General features: G+C 39.2%; 1 protein-coding gene and 1 pseudogene across 5 annotated transcripts in view; both read left to right on the forward strand.

Moving 5' to 3' along the window:
* The window catches only part of RNF150 (ring finger protein 150), a 281,768-nt gene that overhangs the window by 74,773 nt on the left and 184,870 nt on the right, over positions 1-22,125 (forward strand). The gene's annotated exons all lie outside the window — the stretch shown is intronic.
* Positions 2,571-21,121, forward strand: LOC132342664 (regulator of nonsense transcripts 3B-like; annotated as a pseudogene).

Below are 22,125 nucleotides of genomic sequence, written 5' to 3' on the forward strand. Positions count from 1 at the left end.
AAGGTGGCACAGTCTTTCAGGAAAGCAGTTTGCTTATTTTCATTGAGAACTTTAAAAATAATGTATATTATTTACCTTACAAATTTAACTTTTGAGACTCTATCATAAAGAAATAACTTTGCATTATGTACAGACCTGTTTGCCTTCATTTGGGCTTCTCAGGTGGCTCAGCAGTAAAGAATCCACCTGCAACGCAGGAGATGCAGATTCGATCCCTGGATCAGAAAGATCTCTTGGAGAAGGAAATGGCAACCCATTCCAGTATTCTTGCCTGGAAAATTCCATGGACAGAGGAGCCTGGCTGGCTGCAGTCCATGAGGTCACAAAGAGTCAGACGTGACTGAACACATACACACATAGCTGTAAGGACAGAAAGGGAAATGATTAAATAAACTTTGTGTGCATGAGTAGAACTTAAAATCTATGTCCTTTTGGGAGACAGTTCATTCAGTTTTAAAACTGGTTTATATCAATTGAGATAGCATCTACAAAATTCAGAGGCTTTTGTAAGTAAAATACACTATAAATAAGCTAATTTGCTCATGACTCATTTAATACAATGCCTCTATGTATAAATTTGTGAATGAATGTTATTCATATTCTTTACAAATATTTTTAAAACACAAATATAATATTATCTGTAAAAAAAAAATACAAAATTGCCTACACAATAGAATCTCAGCTATCTAAAGAATGTGTAGGATTGAGGTTAGCTGGCTGGATGCCATATTGTTGAAAGGTGCTGCTTCTAAGTATGATATTATGGGGGATTTTGCACCCCAGGTGTTTGATATACATGTTTACCATGTGTATATGTGTGTGTGTTTCTTTTATAATACAAAGAAACTTAAAACAATATCAATTTCACATCAAAAACCCAAAAAGAAAACTCATCATCCCATGCATTCAAAACCAATATTTAACTACAGTTTTTCTTACTTCCTTTTTATATCTTACTTTACTTTGGGTATAATATATTCCATTTTCTTTGTTCCCTTTTAAAAAAAAGCTTGTTTTTCTACTCTAGTATAAAAATAAGTCTCTCAAACCTTCCAAACTTAGGACATCAAAAGATAACTCAGTTACAGGTGATTTCATAAAAGTATTTCATGTGCTTATAACAGTTCTGCAGCTCATAGTTATCTGATTGAGCCTCTTTTCTTAAATGCTTTGATAAATTTTAAAATCTCTACATACTTTGAGAAGACGTTTTCTTTACTTTTGAAATGCGATTTATTTAATTGAAGTAGAACCTGCTTAATTCAGATCCTTTTGTATGTAGGTGGAATATGCTAGAATAAGCAGAGTAGCTAATGATTCATTTAAAATATGATAAAATACTTTGTGTTATATTTTTATGAATTTTTTATTTCTTGAATTTTTTCACATGTAGTGGCCACTGTGCTGTCTAGGCCAAGTAAGCCTACATTTGCCAGTGTCCCTTTGAAGCTATAGTAAGAATTTATTGACATTTTTCTTTGATTCGCTGTATCAAATTTTTTATGCTCTACTTAATTTTCTAAGACAAGTCAGATTTCCTTTACAGTGGCATTTTCTCACTAATGTGTGTTGTTTACTTCTCCCATCTTCTGGAAGAGTCATATTGCATTTTGTTTATTGTGAATCATACTGGGCTAAATTTAAAATAGTGCATACCACTGGTCTGATTATTTTAAAGACTTACTTCATTTGCTACCATATAAAATGAGGATATAGTGTTAGTGAGTTCTTTTTTCTAAGCATCCTTTAGGAGTGTATTTTATTTATCCCCACAGTGTGAGCAGATGGCTCACTAGCTCAAAATATATTTTCTGAAATGGTATAGAAAGAATAATGAAACCTCTGCTGCTGCTGCTGCTAAGTCGCTTCAGTCGTGTCTGACTCTGTCCGACCCCATAGACGGCAGCCCACCAGGCTCCCCCGTCCCTGGGATTCTCCAGGCAGAAACACTGGAGTGGGTTGCCATTTCCTTCTCCAATGCATGAAAGTGAAAAGTGGAAGTGAAGTCGCTCAGTTGTGTCCGACTCTTCTCGACCCCGTGGACTGCAGCCCACCAGGCTCCTCCGTCCATGGGATTTTCCAGGCAAGAGTACTGGAGTGGGGTGCCATCGCCTTCTCCGAATGAAACCTCTATGAAGTCGTAAAAGATGAATGTCTAGTCCAGCAGATCTCTGTGGGGTCTTATGTAAGTGCCCATCTACGCTGCAGCAGCGTGGGGGAGGTGATATGAAGCACTTCTGTTTTCCCTTTGGATTTCTTTTATCTTGATATAATTTACATTAGCACATAAGACAAATTTAAGCCCAAAAGCCACACACTCCTCCTGCTAATATTTTACTCTTCATGTCTGTATTCTTTTCTAGGTTCATCTATTACATATTTGACAGTTATCCATAGTAACAGTAGTAATTATGAACAGTGTTCTATCGTAATCCATAGAAGCTCCTAAGCTAAAATAAATTTTATATAATAGCGATTTATTGCCAGCTTTCTCTGTCATGAAGATAAATGTGTTTTCAATAAAACATAGAATTATTGGATTCTATAACTTAATTATAGAATTTTTCAAAATGATGTATGATATTGGTTTAGGCCGAGCTACCGCGGTGAGGAGTGAAGCTGTAGCCATGAAAGAGACAAGGAACATAAGCCTAAGGAGAAGCGAGTAACCCTCTTGACTCGCCCAGGTGGTAATTCAGAGATTACCGCCCACTTTGACCAAGAGCAGCTTCAGGAACATCGTCAGCCTATGCCTGAGCATGACTATTTTGAGTTTTTTTGTAATGATACTGGTCTGTATCCTCATGTGTATGCAAGAGCATACATCAACTTTAAAAACCAAGAGGACATTATTTTGTTCAGGGATCGTTTTGATGGTTATGTATTCCTTGACAATAAAGGTCAGGAATATCCTGGCATCGTAGAATTTGCACCTTTTAAAAAGCTGCAAAAAATAAGACTAAGAAAAAAGATACTAAAGTTGGGACTACCAATGATCCAGAATAAAGAAAATTTTTGGAGAGCTATGCTGCAGATAATGAGAAAATGACATCTACTCCATCTACTAGAGGAAATAGAAGCAAAAAATAGAGAGCTAATAGCCAAAAAGACAACTCCACTTTTGAGCTTCCTGAAAAACAAGCAGAAGATGAGAGAAGAAAAGGGAGAAGAAAGGAGACGGTGAGAAATGCAAAGAAAAAGGCAAAGAGAAGAAGAGAGGAGGAAGTGGAAAGAGAAATAAAAACAGAAAGATATAGAAAAGCCAAAGAAGATAGAGTTCCAGAAAGGGACAGATTAAAGGATGAACCAAAGATTAAGCTGCTCAAGAAGCCAGAAAAAGGAAATGAAAAAGAACTGGACAAAAGAGAAAAGCTCAAGAAATAAAGCTCAAGAAATCGGACAAAGAATCTGAGTGATGAAAGAGCCAGTGGGCAGAGTTGTACATTGCGCAAGCGTTCTGAGGGTGAATTTAAAGATGGAAAGCCTGAGAGACCTGAAGATGAGGTGGCAGCGAATACAGGGAGAAGGAGCGGGATTACAAACGAGACCAAGAGCGCATCCTGCAGGAGAGAGAGTGGCTGAAGCGGCGGGAAGAAGAGCACCGCAGGCAGAAGGAGCGCGAAGAGAAAGGAAGGAGAAAGAAGCACTTCCGGATAAAGGAAAGAAGCCTGAAAGTACAGAGCCAGTAGGCAGCTCAGAAAAAGACTGAAAAGAGAGAAGTGGTTAAGGGAGCTCACATAAGAAACAAGGAGTGCCCGGCGATGCAGCTTTACCAGCCAGGAGCTCGAAGCCAAAATCGACTCTGTCCCCCTGATGACAGCACCAAGTCTGGAGAGTCAGCCATAGGAAAAAAGCAGGAAAGTGGTGTTAGCCATAGAAAAGAAGGAAGCGAGGAGAGATAGTCCAAATGGCCTTAGGTGTCCTGACTGTCTCGGCAGCCGAAGAGCACGAATTAAGCAATCCAGAAGTGCCTTCGGGGCAAAGGAAAAGAGAGAGAGGAAGGGGGTCGCTGGGCTGGTGGGGTACACTGCCGAGGGGTATGTTTTGCGTCAAAGCAGGAAGCCGATAGCAGGTTCAGATTGGAAGTACGATTTTCATTTTTTATACAGTTTCTACAAATTAAATTTAAAGTGTCAGACAAAGCTGAGGAGGAGAGGACATGCACTGTAGTTTCAGGCAAGAAATGTCACAAGAGGACTTATTTAGGTATGACACGAGAAGAATGTACGAGAACTGGCTTTCAAATCAAAAGGTTTTGTTAATCCTGGATTGAATTTTCTTAAATTTCAGTGGAGCAGAGTCACTGTGAAGTTTCGTTCGGATCCAGTTATAGTCATTGTTGGTGATAACTGTTGACTTTGTGTAGTTTAGAAGCAAGAAGCATGTAATTGTAATACAAGTACAGTGAAGGATATAACACATTTTCACTTATCCAGAAATTTAAATAGTCATGTCATGTTGATAGCTTATGTCCTAAAGTTTTAGGACTAGTTTAGGAACCACTACCCACTCCAGTATTCTGGCCTAGAGAATTCCATGGATTGTGCAGTCCCTGGGGTCGTAAAGAGTCGGACACGACTGAGCGACTTTCACTTTCACTTTAGTTCTTTGTTTGCTTACGTGAAATTAGTGTAAAACAATTTTTTAAAAAACATCTACTTTTGCCTTTAGCAATTTTTATATTCGTACAGTCTAACCCTTAGTTGATGCTTGACGATCCAGTCTTTGTTTGACCTTAGGTCCCATGAGCTGAGTGCCTACCCTCTCCAGGAAGGAACCTGCACCAATATTTGTTCCTGTTAAATAGCAACTTAGCTTATTTTGCATTGATATCAATAAATATCAACATCACTCAAAAAATGTATGATATTATACATTTTGAGATAATGTATGATACAGTGGAAGCTTCAATAAGATTTTATGTCTAGATTATTTCTTTTGTCCTCTTACAGTCAGTTAACTCACTTAAGATGGAGCTACTTCTTCACATAGAAAGCATATATTCAGAATTTTGTTATATTAAATAAGTTTTGTTATAAATTTTAATTTTCATAAAATACTTTTCTTCTTTGAAACCTAAAAGAATTGGCAGAGAATACTAGAAACCAAAAATATGAACACTAAAGATGTTAAAGTTGTGTATTTCATTCTAAGATGTGAATACATAGATAAAAGATAAAGTTTTTTAACTTGTAAACTCTCCCAAAATAGCCAGATTCTTTAAATCTCAGATTTCCAGGTAGATTACCTCAACTTTACAAATTACTTTGCTGATACAAATAGATCTAAAATTTCACTGAAATTCTTAGTGAATAGTTGATGATACTCAATGGAAACTTTTACCTTAGGAAAAAATTACTGCAGAGAATATCAAACTGCAAGTAGGATGAATTCAAAAAAGAAATGCAGGAAATTGGGCCTTGGGATAAAACCATTAATCTTCTGATGAAAGCACATTTTGTTGTTTTAAATGTATGACTATATGGTTAACACAGATCAGCAGTAGAACTCTCCATTTGATGATTGATTGGTCAGCTTTTTTAACCTTGTATATTGAGACTTTGTGGAACTGAAGCAAAACCCAAGTCATTGAAGTTTGTGTCCAGAAGGGATCAAAGGATCATAGAATACAGGTGAGGAGGCTGAGGAATAAGTTATTTGGCTAAATGTATGGTGCTCTGGCTGGTTTGTTGGTGGCCAAGAAAGCTCTGGTGACAAAGAGGGTAACTCAGAAGGAATGGAACCTGTGGAGCAGACACTGTAGCCACAGGAAGATTCTGGGTTTAAAGTGGAGAGAGCAGAACGATCCACTAGATCCCGGGTAAGGGCAAAATGTTGTCTCCTGTTGCTCCCAGAGCTTTGTAAGGATTATGTACTAACCAGAATATGTTAGTAGCATATCTTGTGGGGAAAGGCAGACTAAAAATCAGAAAGTATATTATATTCTCAATTCTTAAAAGCCACCAAACTATTCACAGTATTGTCTGTGGATGGTTAGGTTGAGAGTTTTCCTCCTCCTCCTCTTCCCTCTACTTCTTTTTTCCCCTTTCTTCCTCTTTTGTATATTTCTCAAACATTTACAGTGAATATGTAGTAATTTTATAATAAGAAGCCTGTTATTAAAGTTTCCAGTAGGATCACATCTTCCATAGGTAGAAAAATAGATGTTCATTCATCTTAATAGGAATACATTCATTTGGGATATCAAGATCAGAATACCAATCGTGTGTACACAGTTTATTGATGAGATGTACCATTGATTTCGTGCACAGAGTTGTTTCATCTGGTGGTTAATGGAATCACTGCCATGGCTTCCTGTTGTTGCTTAAAGTGAATTATTTCAGTTGTATCAAAGGGTAGGTGATGTTGAGTTTAATTAGGAGGAATCACTTGGAATTATTTGGAGTTATTATGGCCTACACAGTGAAGTTGAGTCTTCATGCTCACTGCTTTCAGAGCAAAGGGATTTTTGGTCTTGTTGACAGGCAAGATGCCCAGAGTGGGGTGTTGAACTCTTGCCAGATTTGTTTGTGAAGCAGAAGAGGGCATATACCAGAACACTTGGGCTCTGTTGCGGGCATGTCAATGCATGTGTTAGGGGTGAGTAGTTACCAGGACACAGGGAAGTCCCCTGGGAGGCAGTGGGGCAGGTCAACAGTAAAGGGTGCATGTGAAGAGTCAGGGTGGAGGGCTGTAGCTGCTCATTGATTGTCCAGCAGGGTGTTTGTGGGGGCTTCCCAGGTGGTGCTAGTGGTAAAGAATCCACCTACCAATGAAGGAGATGCAGGAGACACGAGTTTGATCCCTGGGTCAGGAAGATCCCATAGAGTAGGAAATGGCAACCCACTCTAGTACTCTTGCCTGGGAGATCCCATGGACAGAGAAACCTGTTGGGCTATAGTCCGTGCGATCACAAAAGAATCTGACACAACTGAGCATGTGCGCACGTTCTGTTTTAAAGAACCAGAGATGTATTCATCAGGCAGACTGTTTCTCTGGGCTCTTTTCCAGTGTCAAAGCTCATCCATAAAAAAGCAAACAAAGCATTGTGCTCCTAATTACCTTAATGTGAATTATTTACCTTATGGGATTAAAGAGAGAAATTGAATACTGACCAGTGTCTTTGATTTCTCTGCACGTGAGTGAACTGCTTACTCCTGGAATAAGGAGAACAAATTTGCCAAATGAATCACAACTTCATTCCAAAACCAAATAGAATGATTTTTCAGTATCTATTTTCAATCATCTGTCCCCTTGTTATTCTTAATTACCAACTATAATTACTTGCTTCTGTCACCATCGTCATGGCTGTATAGCTAGAAAGACCCAATTGGGGAATCTGAATGGTTGAGATACCTAATCCCATATTATTGTCAAATTAAATAACCCATTCTGGCTCTGAGAGCCTTCAACTGGACAGTGTATTCCCTTCATCTCTGCTTAATTTTGACACCTACATCAGTGGTTGTGATATGTTGGGTTTCTTTCCTGCATGGAAAAGAAATTTATTTAAACTATAAATTTCATGTTGGCAAACAAAATGATTTTTGCTGATGCTCTGATAAAGAGCCTAACAGCAACACCATCAAATGTATTGAAACTTAAGGAACACCCGCTCAGTTACTTTTTCTCTAGAGCCAGTAAGGATTTGAAATGAGCAAACACAAGTTGGTCAAAGAAATTTCACTGTCTTTTTGTAAGAATAATGTTTTTCAAAAAAGTAATTTTGCAAAGAATATTTCAGAATACTGGGCATGTTTATAAAAGCTAAGATAGCTTAGTCACATAAGGAAGCATAATATTTTTCAATGTCTTTATATTTGGGATAACCATACAAAAATGATAGTTGTTTCAATTATTCAACAAGTGGTTTCTAATGAGTTTTTTTTTATAATCATTGGTAATACATATTAATTGCAGACAAATGGAATCAATTCAGATAAGTAAAATGAGGAAAAAGGAATCAATCTCTAACCTTCCTACTCAGAAGTAACCACTGTGAACCTTTTTGGTTATATCCTTCTGCTGCTGCTGCTGCTGCTAAGTTGCTTCAGTCGTGTCCAACTCTGTGTGACCCCATAGACGGCAGCCCACTAGGCTCCTCTGTCCCTGGGATTCTCCAGGCAAGAATACTGGAGTGGGTTGCCATTTCCTCCTCCAATGCATGAAAGTGAAAAGTGAAAGTGAAGACTTTATCTAAATTATTGTAAAGTTATATTTATGTATAATGCAAAAGTGAAAGTGAAAGTTGCTCTGTCATGTCTGATTCTTTAATTTTAATTGTGTAAAACATAATTGAGATAAAACTTATATAAATATAATCTTTAAAAGTATGAATTAGCATTTATTGAATGCCTATCTTAAACCCACTCCAGTATTCTTGGCTGGAGAATCGCATGAACAGAGCAGCCTGGCGGGCTGCAATCCGTGGGGTCGCAAAGAGTCAAGCATGCACGCACGCTTACTGTTGTGAATCGTGTATTTTTTTTTTTTTAATACATTTATGCCTTTTATATAGGTAGATTTTCTTCTTAAATTCTGGGCCCTGGGGCCTGTGTTCTGCGATATTCAAAGGTATGCAAAGATATATGAAGACTAGGGAAAGGAAAGAAAGCCAAGAAGTCTTTTCTTTTTGTTCTGGCTGTGCTGGGTCTTCACTTTGTTAGGCAGGCTCCTCTAGTTGTGGCACACGGGCTTAGTTGCCCTCAGCATGTGGAATCTTAGTTCCCTGACCAGGGATCAAACCCGCAACCCCTGCATTAGAAGACTGCTTTTTAACCACCCGACCACCAGGGGAGCCTTCATAGGCCCTGGTCCTCTATCTTCTTCTGAGACCTGGGAGCTTTGATGGCAGGGGCGGGAGCTGAGGAGAAGGAGAGGTTTTTTTTCCCTTCCTCATTTCTTTGACTACTAAAGAAAGAGGTGAAGATTAGGTGCAGAGGAAGAGAGGAATGCAAAGATTATTTGTTTCTCCTTCTGCTGCATGTCTTTAAAATTTGCTTACAAAGGGCCTCCGGCAGAGGAGAAAGGAGCTGAGGAGCAGCCTAAGACTCTGACAAGTTTAAAAAGTGCTTGGGAGATCATCAGTACTGACTATTCAGCCGTTTCTCTCACCAGCCCACATCCTTCTAATTTTAAGGGCCTGAGCAGGTGTTTAGGTTTTATTTTGAAGTTTATGTTAACAGCAATGTAAAAATAGCCGTTTTCACAATATGTGTTTACATCCTGTTTCTAGAAAATGGAGTGTGTGAAGGAAGAATCACAGTTTCTTAATATTTGGTTTTGTAAAAAGATTCCCCTCTTTATCAAAAGTCTTATATGAATAATAGGATATTTTAAAATAGCAGTATACTACCTTGCCTTTCAGATATGATTCAAGAAAAAAAAATATGCAAAATTTAGGGCCAACGATTACATAGTATAAGAGAGGAACACCTTAATTATAATGAACTTCTCTGGCAAATTAGTGCTTAGACCACTTCCTGACCATTTAATAAATGCTGACCTAAGGTGCAACACCTTTTCTTTAAAATGTGCCACTATGCAGGGGGTAAGACATTTTTTTGAAGTATGAACTCTTGAGTCATTCTTTTTAAAGTGTACTTCCTGTATCTCTGGATTTTTTAAGCACTTTGGGAAAATCCTCAGACATTGTACCTTTAAATACAGCCTCTCTTGTGTCCAATGGTTCATTTTGAGGCTCTCATTAGATATACGTTAGACCGTCTTATTCTTTGTCTTCCACATCTCATAACTTCTTTAGCGTATTTTCTGTCTCCAGGTTTCTGTGCTGCATTGTCAGTAATTTCTTCTGACCCATCGTTCTGTTTACTTATTCTGTCTTTGTCGGTGTGTGCGTCTTCAGCCACTCAGCCGTGTCCAACTCTTTGAGACCCTATGGACTGTAGCCCGCCAGGCAGAAATTCTGTCCATGGGATTCTCCAGGCAAGACTATTGGAGTGGGTTGCCATTTCCTCGTCCGGGGAATCTTCATGACCCAGCAAAGTACTTTTATTTCAGGAGTTCATCTTCTTTCCAACAGTTGCATTTTTCAGTCCCCTGATCATTTTTTATCTCCGATTGCTTGCTTATTTGGGGAAATCGCTTTTTTATTTTTTAACCATTCCTTACTTATTTTTTATTCCAACATATGAAGTGCTTGTTGTCTAACTCTGTTGTTTGTTATTTCTGCTTCTTATTCATGATGAAGTTCAGATTTGATTGATGTTAACTGTGAAAAACTAGAAAGTCTAAGTTGAGGCTCCTTTCCTCCAGAGACTCTCTGTGTTTGTCATCAGGACTTGCTGATGTAGGGCCACTTTAGACCCTGCCCAGCATCTCAGGCTTAATCAGGGGCCCTCTGGCTCTTCTCTGCCACCTTGGTACTGCCTCACATGCTAGTCTCCCACCATAGCCGTGACAATAAGCATTTGCTCTCAGGAAAACACCACTTTTCCAAGCCCTGGGTTTTTTTTTTTTACTATTCAGCTCAGATGTCTCTCTTACATCATATGAGTTCAGAGAGGGAATACAACTTTTCTGTGCTGACTGTTTCAAATTTGAGAAGGCCCCTCGGAACATCTAAACCACCACTCTCCTGGAAATGGAATTATGTAGCATCATGTTGCCCTTGACATGTAATGTCCTTTGAAAGTAGTTTGAGATCAAACCAAGAACCCAGTGTCCTGAGTCAGAGCTGGTGGTGTTGCCTGAGACGGAGACAGACTGCCACCCTGCCTCTGAGCTGGCCAACGCAGGGCACCGCTGAGTTGACCGTTCCCTGGGGGTTGCTGCATAACTGAAGAGACTGCTTTCTATTCGGTCCATGGGGTGGGTAGCCAAGGGAAGCAGAGCTGACCATGCTCTGATTCTGCGATTTGCACATCGCCACTCTTAGAGGCGTGATCTCAGTGTGCCCAGCACCCACCAATGGCATTGGGCACCTGGCAGTAAGTAGTGTTTTATTACCCTAGATGGTCAAGCGAAATTACAGAACTTCCAGAATTGGTTCTTTCCTCCTAATGAGATTAGCCAAAAAGACTAACCAATCTTCATCTCACCTTGCCTCATGGAAGCTTGAAAGTGAAAGTGAAGTCGCTCAGTCGTGTCCTACTCTTTGCTACCCCATGGACTGTAGCCCACCAGGCTCCTCTGTCCATGGGATTTTCCAGGCAAGAATACTGGAGTGGGTTGCCATTTCCTTCTCCAGGGGATCTTCCCAACCCAGGGATTGAACCCAGGTCTCCCGCATTGCAGGCAGACGCTTTAACCTCTAGATTTAGTCTTTTTTTCCCACGGCCTTCCATCTTTATTAAAATCTATCACTACTCCTTCCAAAGCACTTTTTTATTACTAACTGCTTAACTAAAAACTATGGGCAGAGTGGTTTCACTCTCATTGTGCTCTTCAATAATAATAACCTCGACATTTCTTTTTCGTGTGTATTTTAAAGTAATGTTTTATAAAATGTCGCCGGTTTTCTAACCTCTATTTTGTTCTTCATTATCACAGTTTCTCTAGTACTCTGTGTGATTTGTAGTTTCAATTTGATGTGTGTGCTCACCTCATCCTTTTATTATATTAGTGCCTAATACAGTCAGAGCTTGGCCTCACTCAGATTTCTCAGTAATGGATAATTCTTGTTTATTAGGTTTCAAGGCTTGAAGACTCACTATTATATCTCTCCTGAGCATTTTATTCAAAGAGAGAAGGTGGTTACTTACGTCTTTACTATCAGCACATTAACTTTGTTGGGGGAGTTAGGGAGGAAAAAAAGGCACGACTTGACATTCAGTTGTGCTCTGTAATGGCCCATATCTAATGTGTTCAGCCCCTTATGAGGTTGTGGAGCATTTTGAGGACTGAAGCGTGAGTTGGCATAAATCACACTGCAGGCTATGTGTCTTTGGTTATGCAGTCAGAGTTACCAGTTACAATCCGTCCATACTCATGGGGAAATTAAAATGTTCACACCACTTATGGTTGCCTGGGGATAAGGTTGGGAGAAAAGGATGGTTAGGAAGTTGGAGATGGTAGTGTATACACAGATCTATTTTAAATGGATAACCAACAAGGACCTACTGAATAGCACATGGAACTCTGCTCAGTGTTACGTGGCAGCCTGGATGGGAAGGGAGTTTGGGGGAGAATGGATACATGTATGTATATGGCTAAGTCTCTTCACTATTCACCTGAAACCATTAACAACATTGTTAATCAGCTATATCCCAACACAAAATAAAAAGTTTAAAACTAATAATAAGAAAAAAAATGTTCATACCATTTGGCCCAAGCATCCCACTCCTTTGAATTTATCCTGAGGATTTGTCCAACAGCATTTTTAAAAAGCACAAAGCTATACAAAATGATGGGTATTATAGCATTTTCTTTAACAGAAAAGAATAGACAGTATTTAAATGCCTGATATTTTAGCAAATTAGAGGGCATTGACTTGAACTATTATGCAGACATTGAAGTCATAATGCTGACTGTAGAAATTCAAGGGACACTTAGTTATGTGGTAAATGCACAAAATAGACGATTGAATTAAATATTCACAATGATTATAACTTGACAGAGCAGTAGACTTACAGACAAAAATTAGACAGAAAAATGTAAAACAGAGAATTGTGTTAGCTTTGGGAAATAAAGGTAATTTTATTCATTTGAGATATTTCCCTTAAATGTCATCATGTGGTTTTTACAGCAAACGTGCGATTTTTTTACAGCAAACGTGAAGAAAAAAAAGAAAGTGTAGATAAATATAGGACATCTCATTTGTCTCACAGACCAGGTGCTTGCAGAGTTTTCCTACTGCCTGGGGAGAGAGGGCTTGCAGTGTGAAGTTTCAGGGACCACATTTTCCACACTGCTCCCTTTGGAGGGAGAGACGTTTTGAAGAGGCGGCTTTAGCAGAGGAAAGGAGGCTGGGTCATTTATCTCATTCTCTTTTTCATTTTTATCACTGTTGACAGATACTCTCTTCTCATGCCCGCCCTCATGGCCAAATGCCAGAGGCCCTTCTTCCCTTTCCAGAGCTTCTCTAGTCGGGACAGCCTTTCTCATACACACTCGGATGACACCCATGAAATCTTCCTTCACTTTCTCATTACTTTTCTTTCCCATTGTATCCACCAGTTTCAGCATCATCTCTGGTCCCGGTTTGAAACCTGCCTAAACATTCATTTTCCTAAGGACCCTATATGGACTCATCTGTATGGACTTTGGGCATCCCAGGTGGCGCTAGTGGTAAAGAACCGGCCTGCCAATGCAGGAAACGTTAAGAGACATGGATTTGATCCCTGGATCAGGAAGATCCCCTGGAAGAAGGCATGGCAATCCACTCTAGTATTCTTACCTGGGGAATTCCATGGACAGAGGAGCCTGGTGGGCTACAGTCCATAGAGTCACAAAGAGTCAGACATGACTGAGCAACTCACTTTTCCTCATATCCATTTCATGAATATTGGTGCCTGTCCTCAAGTTGACTTAATGCTCACTTACTCTGATTTTCCTTGCCTATTTGCACAGGCCTCAGAAGAGGGATCTCCACCAAGTGTGTATCAGAAAATGTGCTCAGTTGATCCAGAAACGTTGTCACTTCTAGGTGGGCAGATGCCAAGTGTTTATTTCCAATGGCAAACTGATCATGCGAATAGTGACTTTTTTGAGGACTTACGATAGAACGTGCGCTAGTGGAAACACTTTCTACTTAGGATATAATTTGTTCTTAACTGCAGTCTTATTTGTGGAGTTATCCAGGTTTCACAGGTAAGGAAACTGAGGCACAGAACTGCTAAGCAAGTACATAGTGACCTAGAGTATTGCAGACTCCAAAAATCACCCATCAGATGGCAAAGATTGCCACAGCTGGAGTTGAAGGCGACTGTGGGAAGGTTTGACTTCATTTCAGTATTTCAAACCTTGGGAGCTTTCACATAAACATCTGAATTTTGGCTTTTCTTTGAAAAATAGAAGGGTTTGACAACAATTTGCTGGAGTTGAGTAGAATCTGTTCCTTTAGAGGGGAAATAGGCTCCCTCCCACCATGCCACAGTTGGGCTCATGTCACTTAGAATTTTATCATACTATACAATCTTGCTTTATTTAGGGATTTCTGTTTAATCTTTGTAACTTTGAGTATTATGGGGAATCATTCATGTGAAGTCCCAAGTGGCTCAAGAATTTGAAGTTAATCAGTCCCTAGGAAATGGACTCAGTGAACATAATCACTGAAGAATAAAGCTGTCATAGAGCAATGAATAGAAATGGAAAGTATTTGACTAAGGAAGACTTTAGCTTTGTGTGAAATCTTCAATAAAATTCTGTTGGTTTCCTTGTGATACCAGAGCTTGATATTCCCTATGCTTAATTAAAAAAAATCGGCACTGCCAAAATAATGATTTTAAAACACAGTTGTGATGGTATCACGTCTCTGACTAAACAGCCTTTGCTGCAGCCTCACTGCCTTGTGGAAAAGGTCAAGGCTTTGCATGGCTCACAAGGCTCTTGTGATCTGGCCTGTGCATTCTTCTCAAGCCTCATCTTCCATTAAAATGCTTGAAACTAGGAGCATTGGAAATATAATCAAATGAAGTGTTACATGAGTGAAATAGTTGGGGAAAGTTTAAATTTAGGTAGACAGGCTGGGTAAGACTTCACTAAGGAAGAGACTTTAAGTAATATGAAGGAGACACCCAGGTGAGTATCTTGGGACGAGCATTCCAGGTAGAGGAAAGATGTGCAAAGTCTCTGAGTGCATGTCTGCTTGGCAGAGGGGAGCCCAGTGTGGCTGGTATAGCAGTGACCGAGGCGATCTGAGAGATAACAAGGAACCAGGACAAAATGAACCTTTAGGTCTAATGACATCTACATGACTTGGAAGCCCTGGGCTGGTTTTCAGTAAGGGAATGACATGATCTCACTCACACGTTTAAACAGAAGCATCCTGGATCTGGTACTGTTATAAATTGAAAAGAACAAGGCAAGAAGCAGGGAAATCTGTTAAGAGGCCTTTGCAACAATGCATGGTAAGATATCATGTCAACTCAGACCAGCATAGTGGAAATGGAGGTGATGAGAACAGATAAGATTCTGGGTATCGTTTGAAAGATAAATCAGCACATTTTGTTAACAGGCCAGAGGTGGGGTATGACGGAAAAAGTAGCATCAAAGATGAGATGAAGTTTTTCAGACTAATCAGAAAAGTTAATATTAACTGAGCTAGGGAGGATTTAAGAGGAACATGGTTGGGGGATGGTAATGCAAGGAGTTCCATTTGAAACAAGTCTGTGATGCCTGTTTAACATCCAGGGGACATGACAAGCAAGCAACTGGATAGATGAGTCTGAAGTTCAGACTGAAGGTAGAAATCAGTCATCAGCATACAGCGTTATTTAAAGCTATGGTTCTTGCTGAGAACACGAAGGTCTGAGGCCAGGAGTGTTCCAACCAGTCTTAGAGGTCAGGGAGATGAAGGGTGACTGAGAAGGAGCAGAGAGAAAAATAAAACACAATTAAACACTCTTGATGTCCTGGAGCTTAGGAGGGTTCAAAAAAGAAAAAGTGGTCAATCGCTAATGAGAACTCAAAAATGAGAAGTAAGAATTGATTATTGGAGTTAGCAAGTGGAGGTCACAGGCAACCTTGAGATCAGGCAAGGTCCCTGCTCTTGGAACTTACATAATAGGAGAAATACAGACAATACAAAGTTTGACAGATAAATACATAATATATATTGACAGGTAATGAGGAGTGCTATAGGAAAAAAAAAGAAGATATCATGAGATATAATGACTGGGATGCTCCTGTATATAGGGCTGTCAGGGAATACGTCTCCAAGAGGTGTTATTTGAGCCAAGACCTGAAGGGAGTGAGGGCACAAAGGTTGGTGTGAGGACCCTGCATAGCCTTATGGATTCTACACCCAGCGTCCTTCTGATTGGCCAGATGTTTGGACTAATTGGTTATTTCCCAGAAGTATGCCAGCTGTTGAATATATTTCATATTACCCCTGGCTGAGCCTTGTGACTATATGGGGAAAATGGCATTCCAGATAGGAAGAACAGCACAGTGAAAGCCCAGAAACAGGGCATGTTCAAGTGTACCAGAAGCCAGTCCTAATCGAGTGGCTGGAGCAGGGGGAGGCATGACGTGGAGCTCTGCTGCTTTCAGAAGATCTCTCCCAAACATTCGCTCTATTATCTAACAATGCTTGCTTGTGCTCATGCTATTGCTCAGTCGTGTCCAGCCCTTCACAGCCCCATGGACTGGTCTGTCCATGGTGTTTTTCCAGGCAAGAATACTGGAGTGGGTTGCCCTTTCCTTCGGGGGATCTTCTCAACCCAGGGATTGAACCCACATCTCTTGCATCTCCTAACGATGCTTAGTTACCTTAAAAGGCTGTCATTCACTGAGTGTATGTGTGTGTGAATGTACAGTGCATATGTGTATATGTGTGTGTGTGTGTACATTTGTAATTATTACACATGTAAGTTTGCTCATTGCCAGTGAGAAGAAACGACTTTCTGCACATACATCAAATATACCACTATCAAATATTATACTCATCAATTTTAGTCATGTATTTCTAGAGAGAAAGGAAAACTTTAAGAGCTGAGTGTTGTCTTGAATATTTTCTCACTGACATGGATTTTTTATATAGTGAAATATCAATGGTCTGTCATAGTTATAAACTTACCAAACTCCTTCCTGAGACTTCTAGGCCTATAAACTCACAATTTATTTGGTGGTTTGTTATAATCTAGAGTATGGTTGATTGGAACGTGCTTTTCTCTGGGTTTTAAGAACTTTTTCTCTTGAATCTACCTGTATAATAAAAAATAGGAAAAATCAAATTGTATCTAGAAAAATATTTATCCATAATTAAATATTCTAACTGCTACAGTTTCATTTCTGTGTGCTACTTTCTGATTTTTATTTCAAATTTGTATATAATTATGATATATTAAAATATATGTGTGTACATATATATCTTTTGACTTTTAATATTTTTATAAATACTTCTCCATATTTCTTTATATACACTTATGTGTGTATATATATCTTTTTAATGGCAGCATAATATTCAGTATTTATAAATTTAAAATAATTTTTGTAACTTTCTCACACTTTGTACAAAAATAAACTCAAAATGGTTTAAAGACTTCAAGGTAAGACCTAAAACCATGAAATGCCCAGAAGAAAACATAGACAGTAAGCTGACATCAGTCTTGGCAATATTTAATCAGATCTGTCTCCTTAGGCAGGGTAAACAAAACCAAAAATGAGCAAAAGGGACTAGATCAAACTAAAAAGCTTTTGCACAGCAAAGGAAACTATCAACAAAATGAAAAGTTTGCCTACTGAATGGGAGAAAATACTTGCAAATGATATGTCTGATGAGGGTTTAATGACATAAAAAAACAACTCAAAAAATGAACAGAAGTCCTCAGTAGACATTTCTCCAAAGGATACATACAGATGATCAACAGGCACATAAAAAGCTGCTCAACATCACTAATTATGAGGAAGATGCCCATCAGAACCAAAATGAAATATCACCTCTCATCTATCAGAATGGCTGTTAACAAAAAGACAAAAAAAAAAAAAAAAACCGAACTGTTGGCGAGGTTGTGAAGAAAAGGGAACCTTCATGCACGGTTGATGGAAATATAAATTGGTGTAACCATTATGAAAAAATGCTATGGAAGTTCCTCACAAAATTGAAACTAGAACTACCATAGGATCCAGCAGTTCTACTCAGTTCAGTTGAGTTCAGTCACTCAGTCATGTCCAACTCTTTGGGACCCCATGGACTGCAGCACGCCAGGAAATCCTACTATTGGGTATTTATCTGAATAAAAGGAAAACACTAATTCAAAATGATAATCCCCTTTATCTTCATTGCAGCATTATTTATGATAGCCAAGATATGGAAACAACCTTAGTGGCCATCAGTAGATGATAGGATAAATAAGATGCTTGTGTGTGTGTGTATTTATATATATATATATATATATATATATATATATATATATAATAGATATGTATAATACATATGTATAAATATGTTTTTGCATGTGTGGCTTCCCTGGTGGTTCAGACAGTTAAGAATCTGCCGGCAATGCGGGAGACCTGGGTTTGATCCTAGGTTGCAATGTGGGAGACATGGGTTGGGAAGATGCCCTGGAGGAAGGCATGGCCACCCACTCCACTCTTCTTGCCTAGAGAATCCCCATGGACAGAGGAGCCTGGCTACACAGCCCATGGGGTCACAAAGAGGTGGACATGACTGAGCAACTAAGCATGCACGCACTTGTACACACACACACATATACACACAATGGAATATTACTCAGCCATAAAAAATAATGACCTCTTGCTATCTGCAACAACATGGATGAACCCAGAGGTATTATGCTAAAGTGAAATAAGTCAAACAGAGAAGGACAAATACTATATGAATTCACTTATATGTGTAATTTAAAAAACAAATGAACAAACATACTGAAATAGTCATAGATGCAGAGAATAAATAAGTAGTTCCTTGAGGGAAGAGAGGGACAGGATATAAGAAAATAGATGAAGGAGATTAAGAGGTGCAAGCTTCCAGTTATAGAATAGTCATGGGTATGAAATGTACAGTGTAAGGAGTACAGTCAGTAATAATGTAACATCTTTGTATGATGACCAATAGTAACTAGACTTATTGTGGTGATCATTTGCTGGCCAGGTTGCAGCTGCTGCTGCTGCTGAGTTGCCTCAGTCGTGTCCGACTCTGTGCGACCCCATAGACGGCAGCCCACCAGGCTCCCCCGTCCCTAGGATTCTCCAGGCAAGAACACTGGAGTGGGTTGCCATTTCCTTCTCCAATGCATGAAAGTGGAAAGTGAAAGTGAAGTCGCTCAGTCGTGTCCGACTCTTAGCGACGCCATGGACTGGAGCCCACAAGGCTCCTCCGTCCATGGGATTTTCCAGGCAAGAGTACTGGAGTGGGGTGCCGTTGCCTTCTCCGTTTGTAATGTATAGAAATACCAAATCACTATATTGTGCCCCAGGAGCTAAGACAGTGTTGTAGGCCAATTGTAGTTCAAAAATAAACAAATTCATAGAAAAAGAGATCATATTTGTGGTTACCCAAGGTGGGAGGTGGTAGGAGGAGGATTGGATGAAGACAGTCACACGGTACAAACTTCCAGTTGAAAGTTAAATCAGTGTTATAATGTACAGTGTGATAAACTGTAAATGTGATATGTGATAAACATAATTTGTGTTGCTGTATGTTATGTATAAAAGTTGTTAAGAGAGTAAATCCTAAGAGTTCTTATCATGACAAATTTTTTTTCATTTTACTTTTATTTTGTATCTATATGAGATGATTGATGTTCACTGAATTTATTTATTTCATGATGTATGTAAGTCAAATCATAATGCTGTACACCTGAAACTTATACAGTGCTATATGTTAATTATATCTCACAAAAACAGAAAGGGAAAGAAAGTTTAAGTAATTTCTATACAATTTCAGTATTGTATGGATAACTATATGTGTATGTTGCATATATATTTCCACTTCTAACGATTTAGTAAATTTCCACATTTTTAAAAATCATATTTATCCTTCTACTGACAGCATCATATTCAGTTGTATTAATTGCCCTCTAAGGTACATGGCTTCTCCCCATTAATGGGCACTGGAGTTGTTTCTGTTAGTTTTTATTGTCATACACTTTTTTAAAATTATAACCATAGATTAATTTACAACAGGGCAGTCACTGAACATATTTATTGTCTTCTCATGGGCAAATATTTCTCCAGATAGGTGGTATTTGTAATGTCATTAGCAATGAATGAGTTTATTTTCTCCACTCTAACCCTGAAGAGTATTTTTTTTTTTTTAATTAAAAAATGTTTTGCTGGACTATTTGCTGGTATACTTCCCTTTATATTTCTTTAATCATTAGCAATGACTTTGTGGGGTTTTTTTTCCTACCTTCTGTATTTCATCTTTCATTAAATTTTTGAATTGCTTACCCACTTATTCATTGGGGTTTTACTGGTGGTCTTATTTAAAAATATTTTTTAATTTCTTAATATTTATAAAAACATTAAACATTTTTTAATTTTACTAGAAATTAACCCTTTACTTCTTATAGTTTGTTGTAACCTTTTCCCCCTCTTCCATTCCATTTTCCCCTTAATTCTGTTGTCCTAAAAGCTCTTATTTTTACCATTTTCCTCTTGAGTGTGCCACTTGTTATGTCCTCTAGATATGTTTCTTAAGATTTTTTTTAGACTAATGTCCTTATCCTTGATTGTGTTGGCTACACTTTTCAATTACTATCTCTAGTACTTAATAATAGACTATAATTTCTCTTTGACTGTTAGCAAAGTATAAACCCTTGAAGCACCTCAGATCAGATCAGATCAGATCAGTCGCTCAGTCGTGTCCGACTCTTTGCAACCCCATGAATCGCAGCATGCCAGGCCTCCCTGTCCATCACCAACTCCCGGAGTTCACTCAGACTCACGTCCATTGAGTCAGTGATGCCATCCAGCCATCTCATCCTCTGTTGTCCCCTTCTCCTCTTGCCCCCAATCCCTCCCAGCATCAGAGTCTTTTCCAATGAGTCAACTCTTCGCATGAGGTGGCCAAAGTACTGGAGTTTCAGCTTTAGCATTATTCCTTCCAAAGAAATCCCAGGGCTGATCTCCTTCAGAATGGACTGGTTGGATCTCCTTGCAGTCCAAGGGACTCTCAAGAGTCTTCTCCAACACCACAGTTCAAAAGCATCAATTCTTCAGTGCTCAGCCTTCTTCACAGTCCAACTCTCACATCCATACATGACCATAGGAAAAACCATAGCCTTGACTAGACGGACCTTTGTTGGCAAAGTAATGTCTCTGCTTTTGAATATGCTATCTAGGTTGGTCATAACTTTCCTTCCAAGGAGTAAGTGTCTTTTAATTTCATGGCTGCAGTCACCATCTGTAGTGGTTTTGGAGCCCAGAAAAATAAAGTCTGACACTGTTTCCACTGTTTCCCCATCTATCTCCTTATTCTCCCCTTTGCTTCATACTTCTAAGGTTTTGTCATCCCTTACTTGAGGGACAGCTGATATTGACAGTATTCTGTAATACCTGTCTCTCAAAATAGGTGCCAACCATGAGCCACTGGCCAGGTCCTGACTGTGGCTGAATATCATGCCTCCCTGCTGCTTTTATTTTGAAAGGCTGTTACTTCTACCCTGGTTTTTAGATTTTACCAGTAGAGAAAGTGAGAAATGAAAGAAGGATTATGTTGATACCTGTCATCTTGCTATAGCTAGGCAGCTTCCACAAAAGCCATATGTAGTAAACATGCTTTCTTCTTCATTCTCACAAAATTACAGCAGCCAGCTCTTTGTCACTTACACACCGTACTGACCCGTCCTAGATGGCTGCATGCCAAGATGGGTCTTATGGGCTCTGTTCACTGGTGGCCTATGAATATGAAATATCTGTAACATTCCATCAAAACATAGCTGAATGGAGACCTTGCACTTCACTGTATTTCCAGAAGCTTCTTTTAGCTCACTATGCAGCAACTGCTCTGAATTACCCTGTCACTTCTCCACACAGTCTCAGCCAAGTGATGGTATATTATAGCAAGCTGTATCTCACTGGTTCCATTCAAGGCTTGGTTTTCCAGGGAGTGTAAGACGTGGCTTTACATGACATGGATGAACGTGCCCATGAAAGTGAACGTAAGGAGCAGAGTGTGTCTTGGTCTTTGAAGAGCCTGCAGAAAGTGGGTCACAACGCTTCTGGGTTTGAGCTTTCCCTGGTCTTCTCTGTGATACCATGTGTTTCTCAGGCATCATCCACCATCCTCTCATTGTTCTACTTGTTTCCCTCCTGGTTGATTGCTCTATCACTGGTAGGAGGCTTCCTGGGTAATTCTGCATTCCAAGTGACAGCTTTGGCCGTCTTTGAGTGAAAAGAGCAAAAGTGACATCCTGTAGAAATATATGACACATTAAATTTACTGATGAAAAACAAGATACAGTTTTAACAGAAGGAGGGATGGAAAGAGTCAGAATACCCCTCCCAAACAAAAATTGATGAGGCCCTTTTCAGAGTCAG

The sequence above is a fragment of the Bos taurus genome, chromosome 17 (assembly GCF_002263795.3).
Source record: "Bos taurus isolate L1 Dominette 01449 registration number 42190680 breed Hereford chromosome 17, ARS-UCD2.0, whole genome shotgun sequence".
Taxonomy (NCBI): Eukaryota; Metazoa; Chordata; class Mammalia; order Artiodactyla; family Bovidae; genus Bos; species Bos taurus.